This window comes from Pelobates fuscus, chromosome 6, assembly GCF_036172605.1.
Source record: "Pelobates fuscus isolate aPelFus1 chromosome 6, aPelFus1.pri, whole genome shotgun sequence".
Classification (NCBI taxonomy): Eukaryota; Metazoa; Chordata; class Amphibia; order Anura; family Pelobatidae; genus Pelobates; species Pelobates fuscus.
Window position 1 is genome coordinate 184,296,330 of NC_086322.1, and position 12,126 is coordinate 184,308,455.

Here is a 12,126-nt window from a genome sequence, read left to right on the forward strand (position 1 = left end):
CGCAAGAAGGCTCCTATTCCAAAATGAAATAAGCTGCGGAGGCTGCACTGCTGGCTGGTTACATGGGCTGCAGACCAACGTCCTGCCGCTGCTGTGGAGCGCAGAGCCCCATTACACCAACGCCCACCCTAAGCAACACGAAGGGACTACCACAGTCACCTGTGAACCGCCTCCCTGGCAAACGGTGGCCGGGCATCATCTAGCCAAATGAGTGGCCAGCCCCCCAGCGTGTTACCCTCATACTGGACAGCTCTGTACGCCGGGAGGGCATAGGCTGAAAGAGTTAATTTGCTTAAGCTTGACATTTAAAAATATTTTTTTTTCACTGTAATAGATTGAATAGCAGTTAGTTGTCTGCCAGCTTCTGTGTCAGGCTCACAGTGGATACTGTGCCCACTTGCCCAGTGCCACCACTCATATCTGGTGTCACAATAGCTTAAGCTTGACATTAAAAAATATTTTTTTTTTCACTGTAATAGATTGAATAGCAGTTAGTTGTATGCCAGCTTCTGTGTCAGGCTCACAGTGGATACTGTGCCAACTTGCCCAGTGCCACCATTCATATGTGGTGTCACAATAACTTAAACTTGACATTTAAAAACAAAAAAATGTTTTTCACAGTAATAGATTGAATAGCAGTTAGTTGTCTGCCAGCTTCTGTGTCAGGCTCACAATGGATACTGTGCCCACTTGCCCAGTGCCACCACTCATATCTGGTGTCACAATAGCTTAAAGGGAAACTCCAGTGCCAGAAAAACGATCCGTTTTTCTGGCACTGGAGGGTCCCTCTCCCTCCCACCCCCCAATCCCCGGTTACTGAAGGGGTGAAAACCCCTTCAGTCACTTACCTGGGACAGCGGCGATGTTGTAATTACACTGCAATAATTACATTGCAGAGTTAACTCCACCTCTAGTGGCTGTCTACTAGACAGCCACTAGAGGTCACTTCCTGGGTTATAGCACAGTGTGAGGACCTCCAGCGTCGCTCAAAACCCCATAGGAAAGCATTGAAATGATTTTTCAATGCTTTCCTATGGGGAGAGGTCTCCCCATAGGAAAGCATTGAAAAATCATTTCAAGTGCACTTTGCCACTCATATCTGGTGTGACTATAGCGTGCCTTTAAAAAGAAAAAAGGTTTTTCACTGGAAGCTAATAGCAGTCAGTGTCCTTCAAGCTGGTGTGTCAAGGCCTTCAGCGTGTACTCTGCCAACCTCTGCAAGTGCACTTTGCCACTCATATCTGGTGTGACTATAGCGTGCCTTTAAAAAGAAAAAAGTTTTTCACTGTAAGCTAATAGCAGTCAGTGTCCTTAAAGCGGGTGTCAGACCTTCAGCGTGTACTCTGCCAACCTCTGCCAGTGCACATTGCCACTCATATCTGGTGTCACAATAGAGTGCATTTAAAAACAAAAAACTTTTTTCACTGTTATAGATTAAATAGCAGTTACTTGTCTTCAAGCGGGTGTGTCAGGCCAACAGCGTGTACTCTGCCAACCTCTGCAAGTGCACTTTGCCACTCATATCTGGTGTGACTATAGCGTGCCTTTAAAAAGAAAAAAAGTTTTTCACTGTAAGCTAATAGCAGTCAGTGTCCTTCAAGCTGGTGTGTCAGGCCTTCAGCGTGTACTCTGCCAACCTCTGCAAGTGCACTTTGCCACTCATATCTGGTGTGACTATAGCGAGCCGTTAAAAAGAAAAAAAGTTTTTCACTGTAAGCTAATAGCAGTCAGTGTCCTTAAAGCGGGTGTCAGACCTTCAGCGTGTACTCTGCCAACCTCTGCCAGTGCACATTGCCACTCATATCTGGTGTCACAATAGAGTGCATTTAAAAACCAAAAACTTTTTTCACTGTTATAGATAAAATAGCAGTTAGTTGTCTTCAAGCGGGTGTGTCAGGCTTCCAGCGTGTACTCTGCCAACCTCTGCCAGTGCACATTGCCACTCATATCTGGTGTCACAATAGCGTGCATTTAAAAACAAAAAACTTTTTTCACTGTTATAGATAGAATTATTATTATTATTATTGCAATTTATATAGCGCCAACAGATTCCGTAGCGCTTTACAATATTATGAGAGGGGGGATTTAACTATAAATAGGACAATAGCAGTTAGTTGTCTTCAAGCGGGTGTGTCAGGCTTCCAGCGTGTACTCTGCCAACCTCTGCCACTGCACAGTGCCACTCATATCTGGTCTCACAGTAACTTGCACACATAGTACCACTAATCCAAAAAAAAAATGACAGGCAGAGGCAGGCCACCCCGCAGGGGCCATCGTGGTCGTGGTGCTGTGATTCCCTTTGGCCCTAGAATAATGCCCAGTTTTCAGAGGCCACGTACCCTGAACTTGAAAAGTTCTGAGGACATAATTGACTGGCTAACACAGGACACCCAATCTTCTACAGCTTCCGCTCGGAACCTTGACGCACCATCCTCCTCCAGCTTGGCTTCGGGCACCTCTCAAGATACCACTCACCCGCCTGCCGCCACCACCAACACTAGCACCACAGCCGCTTCACTTGGTATGTCAGAGGATTTATTCACACATCCATTTGAAGAAATGAGTGATGCGCAACCATTATTGCCAGAGGATGTAGATAACAGGGATATGTCTCAGGCAGGCAGCATTACACACATGGACGTACGGTGTGATGATGATGATGTTGTACCCGCTGCTGCTTCCTTTGCTGAGTTGTCAGATACAAGTGAAGCGGTTGATGATGACGATGCGTCCATGGATGTCACGTGGGTGCCCACTCGGCAAGAAGAAGAACAGGACGAAAGTTCAGATGGGGAGACAGAGAGGAGGAGGAGGAGACGAGTTGGAAGCAGGGGGAGGTCGTCGCAAGGAGCTAGTGGCACAGTCAGACAGCCTGCATCAGCACCCGGGGTCAGCCCGACAGCACGCCAATCAACGCATGCTGTGTCCATCACCAGAATGCCGTCATTGCAGTGCTCAGCAGTGTGGCATTTTTTTTTGTGTCTGCCTCTGACAACAGCGATGCCATTTGCAACCTGTGCCAATAGAAACTGAGTCGTGGGAAGTCCAACACCCACCTAGGTACAACTGCTTTGCGTAGGCACATGATCGCACATCACAAGCGCCTATTGGATCAACACATGAGTACAAGCAGCACACAAACTCAAAGCCGCCATCCTCCTCCTGGTCCAGCATTTTCAGCCACGTCAACCACTGCTGTCCTCCTTGCCCCCTCTCAACCATCCGCTCATCTGCCCACAGTCAGGTGTCTGTCAAGGACATGTTTGAGCGTAAGAAGCCAATGTCAGAAAGTCACCCCCTTGCCCAGCGTCTGACAGCTGGCTTGTCCGAACTATTAGCCCGCCAGCTTTTACCATACAAGCTGGTGGAGTCTGAGGCGTTCAAAAAATTTTTAGCTATTGGGACACGCAGTGGAAGGACCCGGACGAAATTTCTTTTCACAACAGGCAATCCCCAACCTGTACTCGATTGTGCAAAAGGAAGTAATGGCATGTCTGGCACACAGTGTTGGGGCAAGGGTCCATCTGACCACTGATACCTGGTCTGCAAAGCATGGTCAGGGCAGGTATATCACCTACACTGCGCATTGGGTAAACCTGCTGACGGCTGCCAAGCATGGAATGCGTGGCTCTGCAGAGGAGTTGGTGACACCGCCACGACTTGCAGGCAGGCCTGCTGCCATCTCCTCTACTCCTCCTACTCCATCCTCTTCCATAACCTCCTCGGCTGAGTCCTCTTCTGCTGCTGCGTCTTGCTCCACATCAACGGCACCCCCCCCAGCTCCCCAGGTACTATTCCACATCCCGGATATGGCAGTGTCACGTCGTCTTGGGTTTGACTTGCTTGAAAGCAGAGAGTCACACGCACTCCTGTTCGCCCTGAACACACAGGTGGAAAAGTGGCTGACTTCGCAGCAACTGGATATCGGCAAAGTGGTTTGTGACAACGGAAAAAAAAATTTGGCGGCATTGAAGTTGGGCAAGTTGACACATGTGCCGTGCATGGCACATGTGTGTAAACTGATCGTACAACGCTTTGTGCATAAGTACACAGGCTTACAGGACGTCCTGAGGCAGGCCAGGAAGGTGTGTGGCCATTTCAGGCGTTCCTACATGGCCATGGCGCACTTTGCAGATATCCAGCGGCGAAACAACATGCCAGTGAGGCGCTTGATTTGCGACAGCCCGACACGTTGGAATTCAACACTCCTAATGTTCGACCGCCTGCTCCAACAAGAAAAAGCTATTAATGAATATTTGTATGACCGGGGTGCTAGGACAGCCTCTGGGGAGCTGGGAATTTGTTTGCAACGTTACTGGATGCTCATGCGCAATGCCTGTAGGCTCATGCGTCCTTTTGAGGAGGTGACAAACCTAGTCAGTCGCACCGAAGGCACCATCAGCGACATCATACCATTTGTTTTCTTCCTGGGGCGTGCCCTGCGAAGAGTGCTGGATCAGGCCGTAGATGAGCGTAAAGAGGAAGAGGAAGAGTTGTGGTCACCATCACCACCAGAAACAGCCTTATCAGCATCGCTTGCTGGACCTGCGGCAACGCTGGAAGAGGATTGTGAGGAAGAGGAGTCAGAGGAGGAATGTGGCTTTGACGAGGAGGAGGAAGACCAACCACAACAGGCATCCCAGGGTGCTCGTTGTCACCTATCTGGTACCCGTGGTGTTGTACGTGGCTGGGGGGGAAGAACATACCTTCATTGACATCACTGAGGAGGAGGAACGGGAAATGAGTAGCTCGGCATCCAACCTTGTGCAAATGGGGTCTTTCATGCTGTCGTGCCTGTTGAGGGACCCTCGTATAAAAAGGCTGAAGGAGAACGACCTGTACTGGGTGTCCACGCTACTAGACCCCCGGTATAAGCAGAAAGTGGCGGAAATGTTACCGAATTACAACAAGTCGGAAAGGATGCAGCATTTGCAAAATAAATTAAAAAGTATGCTTTACACAGCGTATAAGGGTGATGTCACAGCACAACGGGAATCTAACAGGGGAAGAGGTGAAAGTCATCCTCCTCCTCCCACGACCACGCCGGCAAGGAAAGGACGCTTTAAAGACGTGTTGTTGATGGAGGACATGCAGAGCTTTTTAAGTCGTTACCCTAAGCACAAATAAAATAAAGAATTTAAAATATATATATATATATATATATATATAAATATAGAGATATAAAATCCATTACAATAATTTGTAGCAGAGTTTATAAGATTAAACTAAATGCTTGCAAATATTATTAATAGATTAACATACCCTCCTGAACATGTCATCATGTCAGCCTCTCTGTCATTTTAAGATGGAGCAGCGTCTGTCTCCAAATCTCTCCTCTCTATCTGCCTTAACATTTAAAAGTACACCTATTTATACCTTAGGTGTCTTTATTTTATGGTTACAGTGGTTCAAATATGAAAAAGTAACTTCTTTTACTTTTATTCATTTTAGGACCTCTCTTAACTTGGCAAAAATAGAAGGCCATAAGTAAAGGGTTTACACGTCATGGAAAATTCCCTGACTTAGGTCAAGATGGCATCTTAAAGTCTGAACATATTTATCTACTTAGGGTTACACTAGTATATTATGTACTGAAAGAGTCGTAACATAGCCTTGAAGCTTGTTTATGCATTATTGTTATTGTATTTCGTCTGGGACAAAATGGCGTAAACATATTATGCACTAAAGGTAAGTAAAAGGTTATTGCTTAAAGAAACATGTATGAAAAACAATATGTTCCATTTCTAACACCTTGTCAGTTAGCAATATCTCTTAAAGACAAAGTACACAGTTTGAGAAATACAATATTTGCATTTGCCCACAACAGGTAAAATATAATAAACCTTTTAAAACAGCCGACAGTCCCCACAGTGGGCACTACAAATTATGTATACAAATGATATTTGTAATAGAATAGAAACAAGATAAAAATAAAATATAAGAATATAAACAAAGATATAGAAGGCTAAGGCCAATTTTTTCACATTCCCATATATCATCACAGATCATTAACAATATTCTCCTAAAGTCTCTGTATAGGATCATAATTAAAAAACCACTATAGTGCCAGAAAAACATACTCGTTTTCCTGGCACTATATGATATTTAGGTCCCCCCATCCTCATGACCCCCATCTGTCGGGCTCTAGCATGAGGAAGGGGTTAAACACTTACCTTTCTCCAGCGCCTTATAGTATGGAGATCATGATAAACTAGAAAGCCCAAAATTGATGTGTATCTAATAGGATAGTCACAAGCACCAACACCACAGGCTGAAGATAATTTGTAAAAGAATATGATAATTAAAATAGTTAAGAACAAATCTAAATGAATGGATTGAGGTCATACTCCTTTTTTTTTTGTAAGTCTGTTTTTATTGAGAATTTGTTCAAACAGTCAATACATACGTTATGAAGATTTGCAATTTGGGACATGCAGGTCTCCAACATATCATCAGTTTGAGGGTACTATTCACTTCATGTTAAGATTACTGACTAGGTTGAGGATCAAAGCTGTAATATCATCCCCTGGTTCTTTTGGCTTGTTAGCCGAACCTTTTCCATGTCCCTCAGTCTGTACCTCTCCGCGGGGCACAGGGCATCTATCTCTGAAACTAGTGTGCGTTCCCAATTTGCGGTCCTGCCTTATCTGCTAGTTATGCTTTGGGTTCGGAGCTTGCGCTGCCAGTATTTAGCGTTTTGTCATCCCTGTTAATGTATTATGTACCAATTTAATATGTGTTCCCTGTTATTCGGTCTAATGGGGAAGCGGTTGTTGCTTTCATTTGGGAAGTTATGTAAGTGATATCTAGAATGGGCAAAGGTGGCGTTCCAAGGCTTTCAGGCATCTGCCCTACTACTTTTTTTGTGATCTGTGCGTTATGTGTGTGTATGATATGTGCCCACTGGTGGTGGGTGGATTCTGCTGGGTGAATTGTATATGTGTTGCGTCAGTTATGTGATGTGGCGCGTTTTCGGTGGCAGGTAGTACTCCCTTCTGTACGTCAGATTTTCCTCAGTCTTACCTATTCAGAGTATGAGTGTGAGGGGAGCAGGGGTAGGTGCGGGAGGGAGATAGGGGGAGAAGAAGAGGGGATAGGGCTAGAGGGAGCTGTGTATGGTCCATGCTAAGGGGGAGTCGGAGCCCTGGTGCCCCCTCTGGGGTCCCCCCCATTCCGCGGGTATTGAGAGATATACATAAACCAGGGTTGCCATGCTTCCACATGTTTGTTTCCCCTGCCTGTCAGGGAGGCATGGAGCGCCTCTGCACCCTGAATGTCCTCCACTCGCCTGACCCACTCCTCCTTCGTCGGGATCTCCGTCTGTTTCCAGTATGCCAGTATGGAGGCCTTAGCTGCATTTAGCAGATGGCGCATGATCGATTTTTTTGTAGCTCGGTTTTGTTTTTTTGTAGCTCGGTTGTTGAGAGATATGCAGGAGTGCGAATTCCGCAGACCAGTCTGGGACTTCTCCCAGTACCAGGGATATTTCATTTTTTATCATTTCCCAGTACGGGGCTATGTTGCTACAATCCCACCAGATGTGTAGCAGTGTACCTCTTTCTGTTTGGCATCTCGAGCACGTTGGTGGGGTTGTTGGGAAGATTCGGTGTATCACGGTTGGCATTCTATACCAGAAGGAAATCAATTTATAGTTAACTTCCTGGTAGTGGGAGCTCATGGAGCTCTTATGTTGCCACAGGAGTGCCTTGTCCCATTGTGGTGGTGTGAATGTTCTACCGAGCGATTCCTCCCACTGCCTTCGGAATGTGTTATTGTCCGTGCGGTCATTCGTGACTAGATACTGCGTGGTCCATAGTATGGATACTGCGTGGTCCAGTCCAGAGCCTTGCTCACAGAGCTCCTCGAACCATGTTAGCTCCCTATTTAGTCGTTCTCTATGTGTGAGGGTAGTATAGTATTGTTTTAGTTGCATGTATCGGAGTGTAGTGAGTGCGGTCCACGGTCTACCCTCCAGCAACGCATCCAGATCTCGGAGCCCACCATCTCCTAGGGCCCTTCGGATGGGAAGATATTCTCCGTCGCCCAGGAAGCTCCACGCCCTAGCTGGCAAGCCTCCGCCTATTCTGCTATTGTGCGTCACCGGCAGAAGGGGGCTGGGTGTTGATGAGATGTGTGGCTGTTCCCTTAGTGATTTCCAGCTGTGTAACGTTTGTGCCACCGGTCCGTCACCCACTGCTCGTTCTCTTGGGCCCTGTCCCCCCCCCCCCCCCCCAGATCATATTTTCCAGTGTATTTTTCTAATTGTTTTGTCTAAGGATACCCATTGCTTCTGTGTGGGTTGCGTATGCCAGTCAAGAATGCGTTGCATCACAGTTGCTTGATGATACTTTTTAAAATCCGGCAATGCCAGTCCCCCGTTGGGTCTGGGGAGGCAGAATATGTTGTGCCGCAATCTGGATCGTTCGCCTCGCCACGTGTAGCGTATGACTGCTGTTTTCAGGGAGGAAAAGAATGTTGCTGGTGGCGTGAGGGATATGGTTTGCATAAGATATAGGATTCTAGGGAGCACATTCATTTTGAGCACCGCTATGCGCCCGTGCCAGGTTATGTGAGGGAGAGCCCATCTAGTCAGGTCTGCAGTGATTGATTGTAGTAGAGGTTAAAACTTATGCTCATATAGTTGTCTGGGATCCGTAGGCACCCATATGCCCAGATATTTCATTTTACCATGACACCATCGAAACTCGAATTGTGATTCCAGGGCCATATATTCGTCAGTGGGCAACGTTAGGTTCAGTACTTCACATTTCATCAGAAGCGTTTGAACTCCGCGAGGAGGTTTCGCGGAGTTAAACGTGGTTGTTTGATGAAAAAAAGCAAATCGTCTGCGTAAGCCGCAACTTTATGGATCGTTCCCTGTCCCTCATAACCCTGAATATCTGGGTTCAGGCGGATCGTCTGCAGGAGTGGTTCAAGAGACAGTGCGAACAGCAATGGGGAGAGTGGACACCCCTGTCGTGTTCCGTTTCTAATCTCAAAGTCGTCTGTCCATGCCCCGTTGACTTTCACCGCTGCCCTCGGGTTGCTGTATATGGCGGATATCCAAGTTAAGAGCTTTTGCCCCAGCCCCATCTCCCTCAGCGTAGATGTCATGTACTGGCAATCGACTCGGTCGAACGCCTTCTCCGCGTCGGTTGATAGCAGGAAAAGGCGCTCTCCCGTTTTGCCCGCCTGATGTTGGATGGAAAAGAGACGCAGAGTGCTATCCCTCGCCTCGCGTCCAGGTATGAAGCCCGTCTGGTCTGTGTGGATCAGGGACGGGAGGAGAGGCTGCAGTCTGGTCGCAAGTACTTTCGTGAATAGTTTTGTGTCGACGTTTATGAGGGAGATTGGGTGATAGCTGCCGCAATTCATTGGGTCTTTTCCCGGCTTGAGTAGTACGGTTATGGTCGCGGACAGGGATTCCGGTCCGAATCTTCCACCGTCGGCCACAGCGTTTAGAGCTTTTGTGAGCCAAGGTAGGAGCTTTCCCGCAAACTTCTTATAGTATCCTGTAGAAAAGCCATCTGGTCCCGGTGCTTTTCCAGTTTTGGTATTCTTGAGGGCCGCTACCAGTTCTTCTGAGCTGATAGGTGCGTCTAGGGCTGATGCGGAGTACGGGTCAACCTTCTCCGTGACATTATTGTGTAGATAGTCGTTCATTGCTGTGGCTCTGTTCAGGTTGCGGTCGTTCCCTCCGGGTGTGGGGAGATTATAGAGGGTTTGGTAAAAGTTCTTGAACTCCTCCACTATCTCCTGTGGGAAGGGGGAGATGGCGCCCGATGTAAGACGTAATTTACGTATCTGGGTGCAGAGCACCGTGCCCTTCAGGAGGCGTGCCAAATGTTTACCTCCTTTGTTAGCATGGGCATAGTAAAAGCCTTTGGAGTGTTGTAAAGAGCGAAGGTGTTTTTTCAGTATGAGGTCCCTCAATGTTCTTCTGGCCTCCGTGAGTTCGCCGTATATCTGTCAGGATTAATGTTTGATCCAGCACGTAGAACTGTATAGCACGGATGACAAATAAGTAACGTATTACCGGTCCTTAGAATGGCCGGATTTAACGTACATAGAATAGTCAAAATACTAGCCAAGGTCAGGGAACACAGAAAGGGACGCAGCGATGAGGAAAGCCAGGAGTCAGGATATCAGAATATAGAGAAGTCAATAAACAAAGCCAAAGTCAAAAAACAGGTAGAAAACTAATAACAGGAATGCGCTCTCGGACAACCACAAGGGAAACCACGACAGGGCACTGAGCAAGATGAGAACTGGGCCTAAATACCCCTCCTTTAGTTCTGATAGGCTGTAACCGGCCTTTGACCCCAAAGTCAGTTACCAGGTTTCATTTGCATAATTGCTGCTCAGCATTAACCCTTCTGTGGATTAGGTTGCTGCTCGGCACAACTTTTCCTGTGTGGACAGTAAATGTCATTAGCCACATTTCTATAAGCGGATGAATACATGACACCAGGTTTCATTTGCACAATTGCTGCTCAGCATTAACCCTTCTGTGGATTAGGTTGCTGCTCGGCACAACTTTTCCTGTGTGGACAGTAAATGTAATTAACCACATTTCTATAAGCGGATGAATACGTGACAATATCGCGTTGAGGTGGGATCTTTTGTGTTGTTGCTCCAGCGTCGAGATGGATTTATGGAGCTTCGCAATCTCCTGGGTTGCTGCCTTCTTCTTCTGAGATGCAATACGTATGAGCGTTCTGCAAATTACGCTCTTGTGGGCCTCCCACAATGTGATTGGTGAGGTTTCTGCTAGGTCATTTTCTCGGAAATAGAGATCAAGATCTTGTTCAATCTGTTCCCGTGTCAACGGGTCCAAGAGCAGTGCTTCGTTCAGCCTCCAGGTCCAGGTGGAGGGTCGGAACAGAGGTGATTACAAGTCTATTCTGACTGGGCCGTGGTCCGACCACGTAGCTGGTTCAATGGTAGCCTTTAAAAGGCGAGAAAGGCCCTCCTGTTTGACGAAGAGGTAGTCGATCCGTGCATAACGGTTATGGAGAGCGGAATAATGTGTGTAATCTTTACCAGACGGGTTGAGGGTCCTCCAGAAGTCAACCAGCCCTAGCCCGTTCAGCGCGCGTCGAATAGATCTGATGCATCTCTGGGGGATACAGCTATGTCCCGAGGAGGAGACCAGCGTTGGGTCTAGGGGTGCGTTAAAGTCACACCCCACTATTAGCACGCCCTCTGCAAAGTCCCTTAGTTTAGCTAATGCACCTTTGAGAAATGAGGCTTGGCGCCTGTTGGTGACATAGATAGTTGCGAGCATGTATATTTTGTCTGCTATAATCCCCTTCAGGAATAGGAAGCGCCCTTGTGTGTCTTGGATTCGGTCCAGTTCCTGGAGTTCTAGATCTGCTGCTATTACGATGTCCACTCCGGATTTGCGGGCTTTGGGATGGTTGCAGAAATAGTTGCTCGGGTAAGATCTGTCGCGCAACTGGGAGGCTGCGCCTTCTTTAAAGTGTGTTTCCTGAAGCATCGCCACCACGATGTGTTTCCTCTTCAGTTCCCGTAATAGGTGTGTTCTGCGTTCTGGGATATTCAGGCCCCTACAGTTAAGTGTGAGGACACACAGTGGCGCGCTGCTGTATGCCATTCCCCCCTATGGGCAGTTGGTCTTAAAACTTAACAAGCCATGTAGTGGTTTTGGTGCTTAATGTGTGTCTCTATATAATTTTAATTTGCTATTATTAATTCACTTTGATTTCCCAATCATTTATTCTGTAGTGAATAACCCTGAGATGGCTGCGATCAGAAATCTTGGGATCACTGGTCACCCCAGATCTACACTTCCAGACATTTGTACTAACTAATTGACACACATGTTTGTATATTATAGGTGATTTTCCTCCTGTTTGCTCTGAATGTGCAGGAGAGTGACTTCCCCAGTTTCAAGCTCTACTGACACTTCTGCAGCAGCTTTAAAGGAAGTAGTAAGGAGAACACTACGTGGCTCGTTATTAAAGGGACACGATAGTCACCAAAACAGCTTATTGAAGCAGTTTTGGTGTATAGATCATTTCCCTGCAGTGTCACTGTTCAATTCTCTGCAATTTAGGAGTTAAATCACTTTGTTTATGCATCTTAGTCACATACATAGAAAAT